The sequence below is a fragment of the Theropithecus gelada genome, chromosome 3, assembly GCF_003255815.1.
Source record: "Theropithecus gelada isolate Dixy chromosome 3, Tgel_1.0, whole genome shotgun sequence".
Lineage (NCBI taxonomy): Eukaryota > Metazoa > Chordata > Mammalia > Primates > Cercopithecidae > Theropithecus > Theropithecus gelada.
The window spans coordinates 62,326,233-62,342,941 of NC_037670.1; the positions used below are offsets into that span (position 1 = coordinate 62,326,233).

The 16,709-nt window shown below is 42.3% G+C and overlaps 1 protein-coding gene across 5 annotated transcripts in view; it reads left to right on the forward strand.

Annotated features, from left to right (window-relative positions):
- GRB10 (growth factor receptor bound protein 10) overlaps positions 1-16,709 on the forward strand; it is a 203,648-nt gene that overhangs the window by 43,149 nt on the left and 143,790 nt on the right. The window lies entirely within an intron of this gene.

Here is a 16,709-nt window from a genome sequence, read left to right on the forward strand (position 1 = left end):
GTAAACATCTAGACCATTTGAGTTTGACAAATTTTGGCATCCTGTAGATTGTAGAGTCTAGACCCATTCCACCCTTTTATAGGTGAGAGAACAAGAGTTTTTATTTAATAAGTCTGTTAATGTAGCACCTCTTTGTAAAGTAGAGGTTCTGATTTCTTATGGCCTTTTGGAAACAAACGTCCTGATAGCTTTTCCCTGTTTTGAGGATTAGAGAAGTTACATTTTGCACATGTGGGTCTCACTCTTTCTATGAAACTTGATTGTTTTACTTCAGAGTCTTTGTGGTCAAGATGGATATCATTGGCCTTTACCCCAACTGGTCCCTATTCCCGGGGCACTATCGGGTCCGAAGGCCTCAGTCTCCACCACAGCAGCTAAACACTGGGGTTGCTTACATTCCTGAGCCCCAGGCTCCTCCTCAGCGACATTGTTAGGAATAATGAGAAGGAAAACGGAAGTCAGTGCTTAGCTGAGAACCTGGCCCATCATAAATGTTACACAAAGCCTTGTTTTTACCCCCGACCCCATCCTTGGTACCCTGATTTTCTCTGCATTCTCCCAGCCTGTTCTGTGTGCCTTCGCCTCTGGTTTTGTTATGCTGTTTCTCCTACCTCCTTTCTCCACTCCTAATTTCCACCACTGTCCCGAGCTCAACTCTCACATCTGCTGTGATGCCCTCCCCGGCTGTTGTGGTGCCCACTCGTGTCCATCTGCGTGGTACTTGAGACCTGCAGCAGGCAGGGTGCAGGCAGGGTGCAGGCAGGTGTGCACTGTCTGATGTCCATCTCTAACACCAGCACATGGCTGCTCCGTCATGGGCCATGGGGCCTCCTCCAGGGTGCTAGGCAGAGAGGAGGAAAACCCGTACCTAGGGCTTCCTTAATTAATGTGAATCCACAGGACCCCGTTAAAGATGGGGGAGGGGTGAGTGATTACGTTCAGTTGTTAGAGCAGATCCACTCCCTCCCCATCCTGAAATAACGGTGTCACTAGCATCAGCAGGCGGGGATGAGAACAATCCTGCCCTCTGGAATTTTCCACCTGCATGCGTGCGTCCTACCTTCTAGAATTTACCACCTGCACGCATGTGTCCTGCCTTCTGTGATTTCCTACCTGCATCCATGCTTCCTGCCTTCTGGAATCCCACCTGTGCATGCGTCCTGCCTTCTAGAATTTCCCACCTGCGCACATGCATCCTGCCCATTCATCATCTCCCACACCTTTCCCATCTCAGTGCCTGGAGATGCCCTCCTTCTACTTGCCCAGGCCAGAGGTCTCCACTCTTCTTTTCTTTCATGCCTCCCACCTGCTAGATTCAGAATGCACCGCTTCTCCCATGAGCATCCACCAAGGTCTAGGTGCAGAATTCTGCTAACTGGTTTCTCAGCTTCTCTCCTCCCAGGCAGCCTATTTTCAGCAGAGAAGCTGGGGTCTCATGGAGCTGCCCTGCTGCATGCTTGCATGCCATTTCTCAGCATTGGAGCAGAACCCTCACAGTGAGTGTGGTGGGTGCCTGCCCAGTCAGCTCTGGGGGTGAAATGGAGAAGGAGGGTGGAGGGAGAAAAATCCCAAAGGGTTGGAGAGAGGGTAAAACCATCTTTGAAAATGCTTCACCCCACTTTTCCTCTTGAGAGCTGCCTTGCTAGATTAAAGGCTCAAAGAAGCACTGGAAGAAAGGAAAACGTTTGACTTCATAGAAAACCTGAACTTGTTTGACTGTAAGAGCCTTCTGGTTTGTGGATTTGGAGGGAACAGTGGGGACTGGCTGTGCTTTGCGGATTTCCTCCTCAAAAGCAGGAATCCCAGCCCCAGGCCAAGTTCAACTACTGTGTCTGGGTTCATGGCTCAGGGATAAGTCGCGTGTCTCTCCTTAGCCTGGCTTCCTCATTGTAGTACCCACCAACAGCGACCATGAGGGTGAGAGTGAGAAGAGACCGTGAGGGAAACTCTTGATGCTTCAAATAAGTTTCGAGAGAATTTCGCTGCAGAAACTGGGGCTTCGGAGAGACTGCTGATCCGAGGGGTGCGAGGCAGTGGGTTTCAAACATGCTTTGTCAACACTTGCAGAGGGATGCAGAGAGAGAAAGCGCTAGAGCTAGAGGAGGACATGGTTAAGAGAAACGTCCCTTTGCTCCCTCCCTTCCTTCCCTCCTGAAGTGGAAATGCACAGAAATGTTCATGGGCCCAAGGGAGGGAGGACATGGGCAGGAAGAGGTCATGAATGGAGGCAAGAGCACAGAATGGCTCACGCAGGGACAGGCCAGGGGAGCCTTGGGGACTGGAGGCCCGGCGGGCAGAGACTGGGTGGTGTGCAGGCCCTGAAGTGATAGGGGTGTTCTGCAGGAAGGGGTTTGGGGATGCTGCACTGGAAAGGGTGGGGGCAGGAGGTTTAGGGCAGTAGACAGAAAGCCTCTTTTGTGGAGAAAGTGAGTAGCTGAGGGTGAATGAAGATTTGCAGCACAGCAGGGACAGTCTGCAGGTAGTGTTTTTGGTGATTGCCATTATCTTCTTTGGTGCTGCTGAGAAAAGGCCCTCACAGAAGTCCACACAGTTCCTAGGTCTGGCAGTGTCACCAGAGGGTGCCCACTCCACCCTTGTTTCATTAGAGTCCCAGTCTTAGGTATAAAAGAAAAGAAATCGCTCCTTGGTTTACAGGGTTCCGTCCTGAAAGACCCATCATAAGACACAAATGTCGTAAGTTGAAAACGCATTCAGCGCTGGCAACACAGTAGATGGTGCCTGATTTAATGACGGTTTGACTCTTTTAATTTTAATTTTTTGATCTAATAATGGTTTGTGTTTTTGGCTTTTTGATGGTGCAAAATCGACAAGCCTTCAGTAGAAACTATAACCCAGTGGTAAGTTGTAAGGAGATTCTCAACTAAAAATGGGGTTACATCCTCATCAACCCATCATAAGACGAAAAATCCTGAGTTGAATCATTGTCAAGTTGGGAACCATCTGTACAGCTTATCTCTTCCTTGGAAGAAACCAGGCTCCCTCTGGGCTCCCTCTGGAGCTTGTATGGTTTCACACTGCCACGTCCCACTCTCAGCGGCACCCAGGACAGTGTCCTTACAGCTCAGATACTGGACTCTCAGGCCTGATGGGGAAGAGAGCGAATCACAGGCCTTGTTCAAGATTTGCCAAAAGAATGAGGTTAAGATCTGATGCCACTATCTTCAGTATTTCCTGATTTAACCAGAGAGCTTACCTTAGCATCTAGAAAGTGTGATTAACTACTTTAGCGTCTAGAAAGTGTGATTAATTTTTTGAGGCCTTTAAAAAGTTTTCTTTAGGTGAAAAGACGTCTTCTATGAGTTATTTGGGTTTTATTATAGGGAAAAGTGGTTTACCATCTAGTGTTGATTGGAATGACTTTGGAGCGCATTTAGTTTATAAAGTGTTTAAATCCAAGGGCTGTTTTTATAGAGCATCTTTTGTTTTTCGGATAAAGTTCTAGCCGTTTTCCCAACAGTGATGAAATTCAGTATTTTTAGGTAGCAAAGACACATCTGAGTGGTTTTGCTTTTCCTTCCTATTGACTTTATTCCCAAAGGAAGACGGTGCTTCCGGACCAGTGGGGGGTGTAGTTGGTAATGTGTTGTCATGGTAATCATTCCCCTCTTTGTCTTAATTGATTTGGTCTCTTAATTTTTGTTTCTCTTTTTATAGTTTAAATGTACAAAGATCTATTCCTTGGAAGACAGCCAAAGGCATTCAGTAATTTGTAAGAATTTGTAAAATTCAAGTATCAAGGATTCCAAAGGTAGAAACAAATCTTTAATAAATTTAGAAAAATATTAATATATCAGAGAAAAATAAGTTCTTTTAAAAGGAACTCAATTTTAAATCTACATTTAAGTAATATGCATTACAAATTTAAAATTACAGTTGACCCTTGAACAACATGGATTTGAACTGTGTGAGTCTATTTATATGTGAATTTTTTTTCAGTAATTACTAGAAAATTTTTTGGAGATTTGCAACAGTTTGAAAAATCTTACAACATAGCCTAGAAATACCAAAGAAAATTAAGAAAAGGTTATGTCATGAATGCATAGAATATATGTAGAAGACTCGGCTGTTACTATAAAATATATACAAATCCATTATAAAAAAGTTAAAGTTTGTCAAAACTTACACAAACACAGACCATACATGGAACCATTTGTTGACAGAAATGTTAAAAAAACCATGAAGGTGCAGTATGAAATCATCACTGCATAGAATTAACTGTAGTACATGCTGCACTTAATTTCATAGTCATGAAATAATTACTGTACTACTGTGATAATTCCACTGTTGCTGTGAGCTCAAATGTTACAAGTATACACTTAAAATGCCATGTGATGCTAATCATCTCCATGTGAGAAGCTCCCTTCCCAGTAAATTGCTCATTGCATTAAAAAGTGACCTCTCGTGGGTCTTATGTATTTTTCATGTTTAATGCAATACCGTAAACTTTGAATAACACAGGGGATCCATACTAGTGAAGCTGGAAGTGCTCCCAAAGAGCTTACTTTATTCTAAGAATACGGTATGTAATACATATATGACATACAAAATGTGTGTTAATGACTTCATGTTATTGATAAAGCTTCTGGTCAGCAGTAGGTCATTAATAGGTAAGTGTTTGGGGAGTAAAATCGTATACATGAACTTTCAACTGCATGGGGTGTTGGTGCTCCAACTCTTACCTTGTTCAGTGCTCAGCTGTGTAATGTTTATTCTTCTCTCCCCATCCTTCTCCACAACAATTTTCTCGGGGTGCATAAAGATAGGATGCTTTGATCTCTTTAGAACCTGATACTGCTCCCTCCCTGCTGTCCTTTTCTTTGACTCCAGCCTGCTGGCCTGTGATGGTTCCATGTGGTTTCTTTTCTTTTCCATGAGGTCCTGTGGTCGTGGTGTTGCAGCGCCTGCGTCCTCATCTGTACGATTGAGGCAGTACTCTGACCTGTTCTACGGTGTGTCTAGACTTCTTTGCGCACGTGAGTTCCTCTTCTCTGCGTACGCCTACCACAGAGCAGGGGTATCCACTCTCGGTGAATGCGGCTTGAGAAGGCTGCGTGTGGAGGTGGCCTTCCTCACCCCTCCTCTTTTCAGGACTAAAAGACTAGTGTTTTCCTCTGGTGAGGCTTTTAGGGTGGAGGGATTCGAGGACCTTCTGCCTGTGGATAGCCTAGGCTGTTTTCTGTGGTTACCTTTGCTCAGGTTTCCTCTTGACTTTCTGGGTCTCAAATCAGTTGGATCACTGCATTAACAGTCCTGCCCTGGGCCTTGGTGTCTGTGTGTGGACCACAGCAGGGCAAAAGGGAAGACCTTCTCTCAGACACCGGTGCTAGTGGTGAGGGTGCCTAGAAAGTGAAAATTAGTTTCTGGTGTCGGCCTCTCCTGGTTCTCCTGAGTAGGATCTCGCTGTTGGGGTTCTGTGCTGTCCTTCAGGACTCGGGCTCTGGATTTGCGGAGAGCCGATCTCAATATTAACTATGCAGCTGTGCAGCAGGAGTGACTGCTGGCCAAGTTACCTGGATTTTTTCTCATCGGTTGAGTGGGGATGGTGCTAGTGTCTCTGCACAGGTTTGTTGAGGGGACTTGATGCTTCCCACAAATGACAGTAGGGATGTGGCCACCGTAAAGTGGCATTGTGTGCTTAGCAGAGCTGCGTGCTCTGACCTGCACTTAAATTTCAAAGCCATTGAAACAGATTCAAGATCATGTATTGTTTTAAAAAATCTACTCTTTTCTATCGGGAGGCTGACCAGACTACTGAAGTGGAAGGAACTGTAGATGCTTGAATAGAATATGCCACACAAGTCTTTTTCAAACTGCTGAGATTAAAAAATCAAAGGTCATCCTCATACCTGTGGTCACATATAGACCCTTGTACCTAATAATGTGCAGTTGGAAGCAATGAGGTCATGCTTTGCTTCAGATAATTAAAATAGCTCTTGAATCTGTGCCTTCTCCCCCTTCTGCCATCAATGCATTGTGGAAGAAAAGCGGAAATTGGTGTTCTAAAAGGCATTCTTCGTATTTGCATAGACCAAAAACCCAAGAGTTTTTTTTTTTTTAAGACAGGAAGCAGAACAGGCACAGCTTTTAGTTAGGGATCTAGTACTTAGGATTCAGTTAGGGCATTTTGAGGAACCAAGTATAGTTTTTACTTCAAACAGCATAGTAGCAGCGGGTTCCCCCTTCCCAGCCCCCAGGAAGTAGGATATGATTCTTCGAAGCATTACTCAATTTTTTCCCCAATATTTTCCCCCTGCAAACATAATAGGAATGAACAGTAATTTACAGAAAAGAGATGAGTGGTGGTGCTTATCTTTGGAAACACCTGAGGAGCTTATAACAGTATTGCCCCCCACCCCTCCCCATCCTGAGATTCATTTTCCTTGGTCTGGGATGCAGCCTGGGTATGCGGAGTCTTCCCCTCTCCCTCTAGTGATGTAATGTGCAGTCCAGTAGTTGGGGCTAGGTCAGCAGTAGAATCACCCAAGGGCTTGCGGAAACACATGTTATGGGACCCCACCCCCTCCACTGAGTTTCTGGTTTAGTAGGTCAGGGTCTGGGCTCCAGAATTTGTATGTTAACAAGCCTCCGGGTGATGCCCATGCTGGATGTCCAGGGACCATCGTTTGAAAACCCTAGGACTGTCGGATCCTGGTTAAGAGCATGGACTCTTGGACTGAGCTCCGTCTCCTTCATTGAGTCCCATCACCAGCCCGTGGGCCTTCATCTCAGCACTTCATTTTCCCGTTGTGATCAGTGGGAATGGATGCTGTGGGGTGTGTGTGTGTGTGTGTGTGTGTGTGTGTTTACACATAGAAAAATACATAAAAAGCCCTGAGCCAAAGGCCTGCTACTAACTGGTGCTTCGGAATCTTTCTTTCCTTCCCTTGACAAATTATGGTCATTGATTCGTTCTTCCATCCGAGTCCATTCACTTTCTTTATATTGGTAGCTGGGTGGAGTTGGGTTTTACTCAATTTCGTCTTCACTGTTTATATTTTAAGTGTTTTTACTTTAGTTGGTTCTGATTTGGGTATGTACTTTTTTTGGTAAAAATTAACATTTCAGTAATGTTCAAAATTTGTGTCTTTACTGGTGCGCATAAAATTACTGTATGATTAAAAATCATTGTATTTCATTGTTTGAAATTTTGTATGTTTTTCTTGACTATACATTTAAGAGATTTGTCGTTTATTATATTTCTTGGATTTTAATAAATTTTATCATGCTTTGCTTTCCGATTTGTTTTTGACTGTATTTCCCTCTTTCTGGTTCAAGATGGATGGGTTGGTGTTCATTTATTTTGTCGTTATAAAAGATGCAAGTGTCTCATGGTATGAGTTTTTCTTCTTTTATTTCTCTTGCTTCACTTTATTTGTCTTGACACATGGGGGTGTGTATTGTCCTAATTGTCTAGGACTGTATTGTATCTTTATTTCCTCCTTGAACCATTTATTTAGGCCAGAGCTTGTTTTTAATTTTCAAGTGCCTTAGTTGTTTTTTTTTTTTTCCTTGTTTTTTTTTTTTTTAAACACATGTTACTAATTTCTGGTTTTCTTGTATTTGGCTGTAGCATGGATCCCCTTGGCACACTGGCCTACGGTCCCTGTCTCAGTGCTGGACATTTGGAGTCCTGTCTGTAGCTGCATGCAGGCTGGGAGGAGGCAGCGTGTAACAGGTTTTTCACTGGGGCCGTGTGTTCTGTAACTCCAGAGAGCTTTGCATTTTTGTAAAATGCACTACTTTTCTTTGTGGTTTAGTATTTTTTAAAAAATAATAATTTTGCAAATGTTTATAAATATTTGCAAATGCCTGTTTTTCACAAATATCAATTAATGCCTTCTCATTACCCATTATTCCAATTTTATTTCTTTGTCCTATATAGTAAACCTGTGTGTTTATTATATAGGACATCTGCAACAACTAGTTTTCCTCGTTTTCTCCTTGAGAGTCTCATAGTTTTTGTTTTTAATGTAAGCTTTTTATCGAAGTGTAAACTTTTTATTAAACTTGCTTCTAATTTTAGATCTATGTATTTTGATATTTTGCTGTTTGGAGGATAAAGGCCTACTACTGTTTTTATTCATTATCAGTTATGCTTTTATCAATGCTTTTTAATATTTGGATTATTATTTCTTTGCCTCGAGTAACACTGGGCTATCATTGCTACCATTGCTTTTATTTTGTTTGCATTGTGTTTGGTTTTTATATCTGCCCATTCTGTCTTTTTCTTTTCTAGCTCCCTTTTTAAAGCTTTTCTATTTGCCTTGGGTATTTTTTTTTTTCATCAGAATAGTTTTGACTATTATTTTGAAAAGGAGAATTGGATGACTGACATTTATCGCTATGTCTTCTCTCTTGTGTTGCAAATTGTTTGGGTTTTGAATGAATGTGTCTTCATCTATTTTCTCTTTGATGTTTAAAGAATTATTAGTTTCTTTTTATGTTTTTATTATGGCTTAGAATGTAAATATTGTTTTCCATTCTACATGTGATTATTTTAATATACCATGAACATTATTCAATTATATTTTTCTTAATAAAGAGTAGGATCCTCTGGCTTTTATGGAAGGTATAGCTTTTTAAAAAACAACTCTACGATGATTTAAGATTCAAAACGTCTTTCTAAAATTTTAAATTGAATTTTATTATTTAACCTGATCATCATTAATTATACAACTTACTCTTATTAGTCAGCAAATCTTTCATGGGTCCCTCTTACTATGTGCTGTTCTGGGTATAGCAGGGAACGAGACTGAGTTCTTGAACAAGATGGGGTTTGTGACTGTCTCAAAAGTGAAGCTGTCAGGAAGTGGTTGTTGCCATGGAGAAGATACACCAGGGCGATGAGCCAGAATGGCGTGCCACTTGAATGGGTCAGGTGTGGCAGACACATGACTGTCATCTGAGTGTCTTGCAAGTGGGGGCCAGCATTCTGGGGAAGAGAGGAGAAAGTCTGAAAAACACATTCAATGTAGATTTCCTAAGGAATGCCATAGAATGTTCTAGTAGTGTTAAATGCACATTTTGGATTTGTGGCTAAATAACAAAAGATTCGTGTGGCGCAGTCACACGACTTTCCCTCCAGCCTCACGCACTTTCCGGGCTGGCTAGGTTCCTTTAAGCAGATGAGCTGTGTTTTCTAAGAGAGGGAGTCACAGGAAGAGGTGGCATAAGAGCTGTGGTGTTTGCTGGGAACATTTCTGGCTCTCCTGAGCCAGGGAGGAGAGGAGTGAGGACTGAGGGGTGAAGAGAGAATAGAAAGGGCAAGGCCAGTGCGCCAGCCTCTCTGTGCCCTGGGCAGCACTTGGATGTGAAGGGGCTGGCGTGGGAGGGGACGTGAGGGAGCGGGCCCTCCAACTGAAGTTGGTGACCCTGATGTTGACCACAAGCCCAAACACAGCCCTGCCCTATTTTCAAACTGTGGGTTTCAACCTTTTATCAGGTCTGGAAATCAAGTTAGTAGGTCATGAAAAGCGTTTTTAGTAAATACAATAGAACAGAAAAGGAAATATGAGAGTGGATTGTATGGGTTCTTAGCATGCACTTAGCACGTTGCCATGTGTGATAAGCCACGTGCCATGCGGGATAGACAGGGTGAGCATGGATTGGTCACGGATGTGTCATTTGGTCACCTGCTTACTGGCATTGCGTTAGAAGATGTCCATTTGACTGTCTTTTCAGGTGGGAGGGTAAACGCTCTACAGTTTAAATCAACGTAAACATAATTTGCAATTAACTGTGAGGTGAGGGCTTAAGAGTATCATCTACAGTCTGCCAGACTCTAGATTTCAGTTAGGAACACCCAGTGTACTTTTCAGAGAAAGTGTTATTGGGTGCAACATTTTTCAAGTTTATGACAATTGTATCATTTTAATTTAACTAGTACAAGTTGCCCTAACATGGAAAAACAAAAAACAACCCATATAATCAGAAAAACAAAGACCTTCAACTTCAGCTGCTGGATCCAGAAGTGCAAATATTGGCATTGTTAAGAAAAATGTTGACTTTAGAATGAGTAAACTTTTGACTCTGCCTGAACGATTTTTCTGAACTATAGTCTAATAAAGAAGTTTAAGCTTTATCATGAAGATTATTTAAATTTTCATTAATTAAAATAAACAGATTTTAATACATCATTTATAATAGTAATCTTGCAAAGGAGGGTTTAACCTTCAACATTAAAAGGACAATGTGAAACTAACACAGCAAGCCAAACTTGTTAGTAGGCCCTTTTAATCAAGGGAAGCAAAAAGACAACAGATATTGATACAATTTCTTAATCATCTGACATCGGTTAATGAGAAAGTCATTAGTTATTATAGACATAAAGCTGCTATCTATCTACTGGCTTATAAAACTATTCCTCGTTATCTGTGAATGTGAATCACATATTTTGATAAATCAGCTGATGATTTAGAATCTGAACTCTTTACAGTACCACAGTAGATTATGCAGTTGTATAACTGTAGGATGTTCAGAAGTGAGCTTTTTAGCTGGGCATGGTGGTGAACTCCTCTGGTCCCATAAGTCCCAGCTGCCTGGGAGGCTAAGGATTGCTTGAGCCCATGAATTTGAGGCTGCAGCGAGCTTTGATCACACCACTGCTCTCCAGCCTGAGTGACAGAGGGAGACCGTGTCCCTTAACATTCCAGGTATGTATATACCACATTTTGTTTGTCTATTGATGAATTATCCATTAATTCAGTAGACACTTGGGTTGCTTCCACCTTTTGGCTATTGTGAAGAATGCTGCTATGAACGTGGGTGTAGAAGTACCTGAGCCTCTGCTTTTGATTAGTTTGTATTATATGCTTAGAAGTGGAGTTGCTATTATATGCTTAGAAGTGGATCATACGTTAATTCTATGTTTAATATTTTTGAGGAATCACCATATTGTTTTCAACCGCAGCAACACCATTTTGCATGCCTACCAGCAGGGCTCAGGGGTTCCAGTTTCTCCACATCCTCACCAATACTTGTGGTTATTATTTTTTATATCAGTCATCCTAATGGGTGTCAGGTGGTATCTTGTTGCAGTTCTGATTTGCATTTTTGCAATGACTAGTGATGTTGAGGACCTTTTCATGTACTTTATAGCCATTTGTGTATCTTCTTTGGAGAAATGTCTATTCAAGCCCTTTATGCCTGTTTAAATTAGGTTGCTTATGGTTTTTGTTGTTGAATTGTAGGCATTCTTTATTGTAGTTGTCTGTTTTCTTTTTTTCTTTTTTTTTTGAGATCGAATTTTGCTCTTGTCACCCAGGCTAGAGTGCAATGGCATGATCTCGGCTCACTGCAGCCTCCGCCTCTGGGTTCAGGCGATTCTCCTGCCTCAGCCTCCTGAGTAGCTGGGATTACAGATGCCTGCCTCCATGCCTGGCTAATTTTTATATATTTAGTAGAGATGGGGTTTCACCATGTTGGCCAGGCTGATCTTGAACTCCTGACCTCAGGTGATCTGCCTGCCTCGGCCTCCCGAAGTGTTGGGATTACAGGTGTGAGCCACCACGCCGTGCCTAGTCTATTCTTATATTACTATAAAGAACTACCTGAGACTAGGTAACTTATAAAGAAGAGAGGTTTAATTGACTCACAGTTTCGCAGGCTATACAGGAAGCATGGCTGGGGAGGCCTCAGGGAACTTAGACTCATGGTGGAAGAGGAAGGAGGTTCATCTTATGTGGCTGGAGCAGGAGAAAGAGTGAAGAGGGAGGTACTACACACTTTTTTAAACAGTCAGATCCCATGAGAACTTTATCATGAGATAGCACTAGGGGGATGGCGTTACGCCATTAAAAACCACCCCCGTGATCCAGTCATCTCCCATCAGGCCCCCTCTCCAATGCTGGAGATTACAGTTCAACATGAGATTTGGGTGGGGACAGAGCCAAACCATATCATTTATATATTCTGGGTTTTAATCCCTTATCAGATAAATGCTTCGTAAGTATTTTTTCCCATTCTCTGTGTCATCTTTACAATCTTTTGATAGCGTCCTTTGATGCACAAACATTTTGAATTTTGGTGAAGCCCAGTTTATTTTTTCTTTTGCCTGCACCTTTGGTGTCGTATCTGAGAAATCATTGTCATATTTAATGTCTTCAAGATTTTTCCCTGTCTTTACTTCTAAGAGTTTTATAGTTTTAGCTCTTACGTTTAGGTCTTTCATACATTTTGAGTTACTTTTTGCTTATGGTGTAAGCTTAGAGTCCAGCTTCATTTTGTTGCATGCTGATGTCCAGTTTTCCTAGGACCGTTTAAAAAAAATTTGTTATTTTATTTTTAGTTTTTTGAAACAGTCTCACTGTTGCCCTGGCTGGAGTGTAGTGGCGTTATCACAGCTCACTGCATCTTCAATCCCTGGGCTTAATTGATCCTCCTGCCTCAGCCTCCCAATTAGCTGGGACTACAGTGCACATGACCATGCCTGGCTAATTATTTTAGAGGCGGTGTTTCACCATGTTGTTCAGGCTGTTCTCAAACTCCTGGGCTCAAGCAATCCACCTGTCTCTGCCTCCCAAAGTGTGGGGATTACAGGTGTGAGGCACCACACTCAGCCTCCAGAACCATTCATTTGTTGAAAAGACTGTCTTTTCCTCAGCGAACGGTCTTGGCATCCTTATTGAAAATCAGTGGATCATATATGTGAGGATTTATTTCTGGGCTCTCTGTTTTATTCCTTTGGTGTATGTTAGTTCTTATGTTATTACCAGACTGTTTTGATCACTGTAGCCTGGTAGTAAGTTCTTTTGTTATTGTTTGTTTTGTTTTGTTTTGTTTTGTTTTGTGAGATGACGTTTGGCTCTGTTGCCCAGGCTGGAGTACAGTGGCGCAATCTCTGGCCCGCTGCAACCTCCACCTCCCAGGTTCAAGCAATTCTCCTGCCTCAGGCTCCCAAGTAGCTGGGATTACAGGCACATACCACCACACCTGGCTTATTTTTGTAGTTTTAGTAGAGATGAGGTTTCACCATGTTGACCAGGCTGATTTTGAACTCTTGACCTCAAGTGATCCGCCTGCTTCGGTCTCCCAAGTGCTAGGTTTACAGGCGTGAGCGACCATGCCCAGCCGTTAGTAAGTTTTGAAATCAGGAAATGTGAGTTCTCTGTGTTGTTCTTTTTCAAGATTGTTTTGGCTGTTCAGGTCCCTTGAGAAGCCATATGAATTTTAGGATGGCTTTTTCTTTTGTTTTTTGTTCTTTCTCTTCCATTTTTTTTTTTCCCCGTGTAGTTTACTCAAAAGGCAAACAAAAAATCTTTCATTGTCACAATATTATATAAAATCTTTTTCAAAAGAGAAAACCAAATTTCATGTTTGTATTAGTGCATCTTTAATGCTAAAGCTACTTTTTAATAACATTTTATAAATCTATCTAGTTTTAATTAGTTTTTATTAGTTTTAATTAGTTTGACCACAAGGTAGGATTTTCATAAACTTTTTAGAGCTCTTTACAATTTTTCATTGAATAGCAGATCAATTTTTTTAAGGAAACCCTGTTATTCAGACACATGGGCCCACATTCTGGCCCTGCATCTGTGTGCTTTCATTTTAATGTTCAACCGACAGAAAAACCTAAATCATCCCCTTTAAGTCTTAGCCAGCTTGCTTGCAGAACTTTACAGGATCAGCCCTTCACAAACCCTCAGCTCTGTTTCTGCAAAAAAAATGCCAGTAGGATATTGATAGGGATTGCATTGAATCTGTAGATTGCTTTAGGTAGTATTTCATCTTAACAATATTAGTTCCTCCAACACAGCATGTCTTACTGTTTATTTATGTCTTTATTCTTTTAGCAATGTTTTAGTTTTCAGTGTACAAGTAGTTCACCTCTTTGATTACATGTATTTCTAAGTATTTTGTTATTTTTGATGCTATTGTAAATGGAATTGTTTTCTTAAGTATCTATTGGATTGTTCCTAATTTATAAACACAAATGGTTTTTCGTGTTCACTTTGTATCCTGTACCTTTTTGTTGAACTTATTTACTAGCTCTGATAGTTTTTTATTATGGAATATTTATGGTTTTTGCATATAAGATGTCATATATCATCTCTGAACCTTGATGATTTTAGTTCCTCCTTTTCAGTTTGGATGGCTTTTATTTCTTTTTCTTGTCTCAGTGCTCTGGCTAGGACTTCTAATACTATGTTAAATAGAAGCGGTGAAAGTTGGCATCCTTGTCTTATTCCTGATCTCAGGGGAGAAGTTTTTCATCTTTCACCATTAAGCATAATGTTAGCTGTGGATTGGTTACATTTTATTAGAGACCAGAGATAGCCCAGCCCTCTTACTGTATCTAACTATAGTTTCCTTGTCCTGAGGAAACTGTTCCACTGGGCTTATGGGACACACATTTTCCTGGCTGAGAAGCAATCTCCTTTGGCAAATACTTACAAAGGTGATATTTAGGTAATAAAACTGGCATATTAAATGATATTTTTGACAGTCTTAACACACATTAAGTTTGAAACTTCAGGGAGAAAATAACGTATTTCAATATGTTGAACACATCCAGGAATTTCAGAAGGTGTAATAGTCAGGGCCAGTGGGTCTGCACGGGTGAGCTGGGAGACTGGGAGATGACCACAGCAGGGAGGCGTGTGGCGCGTGGGCAGCCTGGTGGGATGCGGCAGAACCGTCACCCAGCGGGCAAGGTGGCCAAGAGGACACTCCTTCCTCTCCCAGGCCCTCAGAGATGTGGGCGAAGGGGAGAGAAACAGGTCCCTGCAGGTAGGGGAGAAGGCAGAAGGAGTGTTCAGAGATGGGGCTAGGACATGGGAGGTGGTGGGGTGAGGTACAGAGTGAGGAGATGCACAAGACTGTTTGCTGGTGTGGGAGGCAGAGGCCGCCTGACTGCCCGCATGAGACACCCAGGCGTGGTCCTGCGATCTGGCAGCAAATGATTTGGGGCACTGGTCCACATGGAGGGCTAGGGGTGATGGCCTGTACAGTGAACCCACACCTATATGTGTATGAAAATAAATGTATATATATATTTAAATATATAAATATTTATATTCATATGTATTCAATATATAAAACGATTTATTTTAAGGAACTTGCAAGTCTGAAATCTGCAGAGCAGGCGGACTGGAAATTCACACAGGAGTTTGCTGCAGTCTTTAAGCTAAATTCTTGTTTCCCTAGGAAATCTCAGTGTTTGCTCCCAAGGCCTTCTGTGGATTGGGTAATGTCTCTGTTAAGGGTAATTTCCTTTAAGCCAAGTGATTGTAGACATTAACCACTCCTACAGAATACCTTCATGGCAACAGCCAGACTAGTGTTTGGCTAAGTGACTGGAAATTAGAGCCTGGGCTATTGACGTGTAACACCAGCTACCCCGAGGACAGGCTGACTGTGAACTGGGAAAGGCTGAGGCCTTGGGGCTGCTGGTTGTGGCAGAGGCAAAGGGTGGATCCTGGCCACAGTTCTCACTCAGTAGGTTGGGGACATCTGAGCCAGGTCGTGGACGTGCTGCCTTTATCGTGCCAGTACTTCCACTGCTCTCGACCGGTTCCTTTCAGCCCCAGCAAAGTGTTCTGGGACCATTCTTTGGTGATTTGGGGGATTCTAGAGAAACTCTTGCAGAAAACATGGTTGGTAGTAAATTTCACAGATCTGGGATGCTTTTGTTCCTTTTCGCTGTGATGAGAATTTCGTAGTGATTTTATATTTTGGGTTTGTGTTAGTTTAGTAAGACTGCCGTAACAAAGTGCCACAGACTGAGGGGGCAAGGGACTTAAACAGCAGAAATCATTTTCCCTCAGTCCTGGATACTGGAAGTCCATGATCAAGGTATCGGCCGATTTGGTTTCTCCTGAGGCCTGTCTCCTTGGCTTGCAGATGTTCATTTTCTCAAGGTGTCCTGACATGGTCTTCTCTCTGTACAAGTCTGTGTTCTAATATTCTCTTCTTATAAAAACACTGCTTGTATTGGATTAGGGCCCACCCTGATCATCTCATTTTAACTTAATGACCTGTTTAAAGACCCTGTTTCCAAATGCAGTCACATTCTGAGGTACTAGGGGTTAGGGCTACAGCTTAGGAACTTTGGGAGGATACAGTGCATCCCATAACAGGGTCTTGGCTTGATTTTTGTTGTTGTTATTCTGATTGTTAGAATTAATATCCCTCATTTTATTCGGTACTAGGTGCCGTGGCCTGCAGGGGAGAGTGTGTAATGAGTTTGTTGGGTTGAATGTCCACTGAGAATTCCGACTTGTTCTATGGCTGGTGGAGCTAGTGTTCACTCAAATGTTCCGTGGTCCTGGCCCCGAACACACACATAACCCCTTCCGGGCTTCTTTGGAATTTGTCTGAATCCCTATTTGTGAAAGCATGATGCAGTTTGCAGGATGTTAATAGATGCTATAGGGAAGAAGGGTGAGGCAGTGCAGAGGAGTGCTGGGAATGTGTGAGTTAAATTTAGAGAATCTGATGTCACCCTCACCACTCTGGGCATACTTCTACCCCACAGACTTTTGACCTCACAGATGATCTCTCAAGGCCCCATAGTTGGGGACCATCTCTGCATGTCAGCAAAAAACTGGCGCCCCGAGCAAGTGTCCTTACTGAACCTACAAGCTAAGGCCAAGAGCTGCCCATTCAGACACGTCACACTTGAACCAGCCATAAGTAGTGGATTTTTTTTTTTCTGGCTTGGCTTCTCACAGTCTGTCTTTATTCCA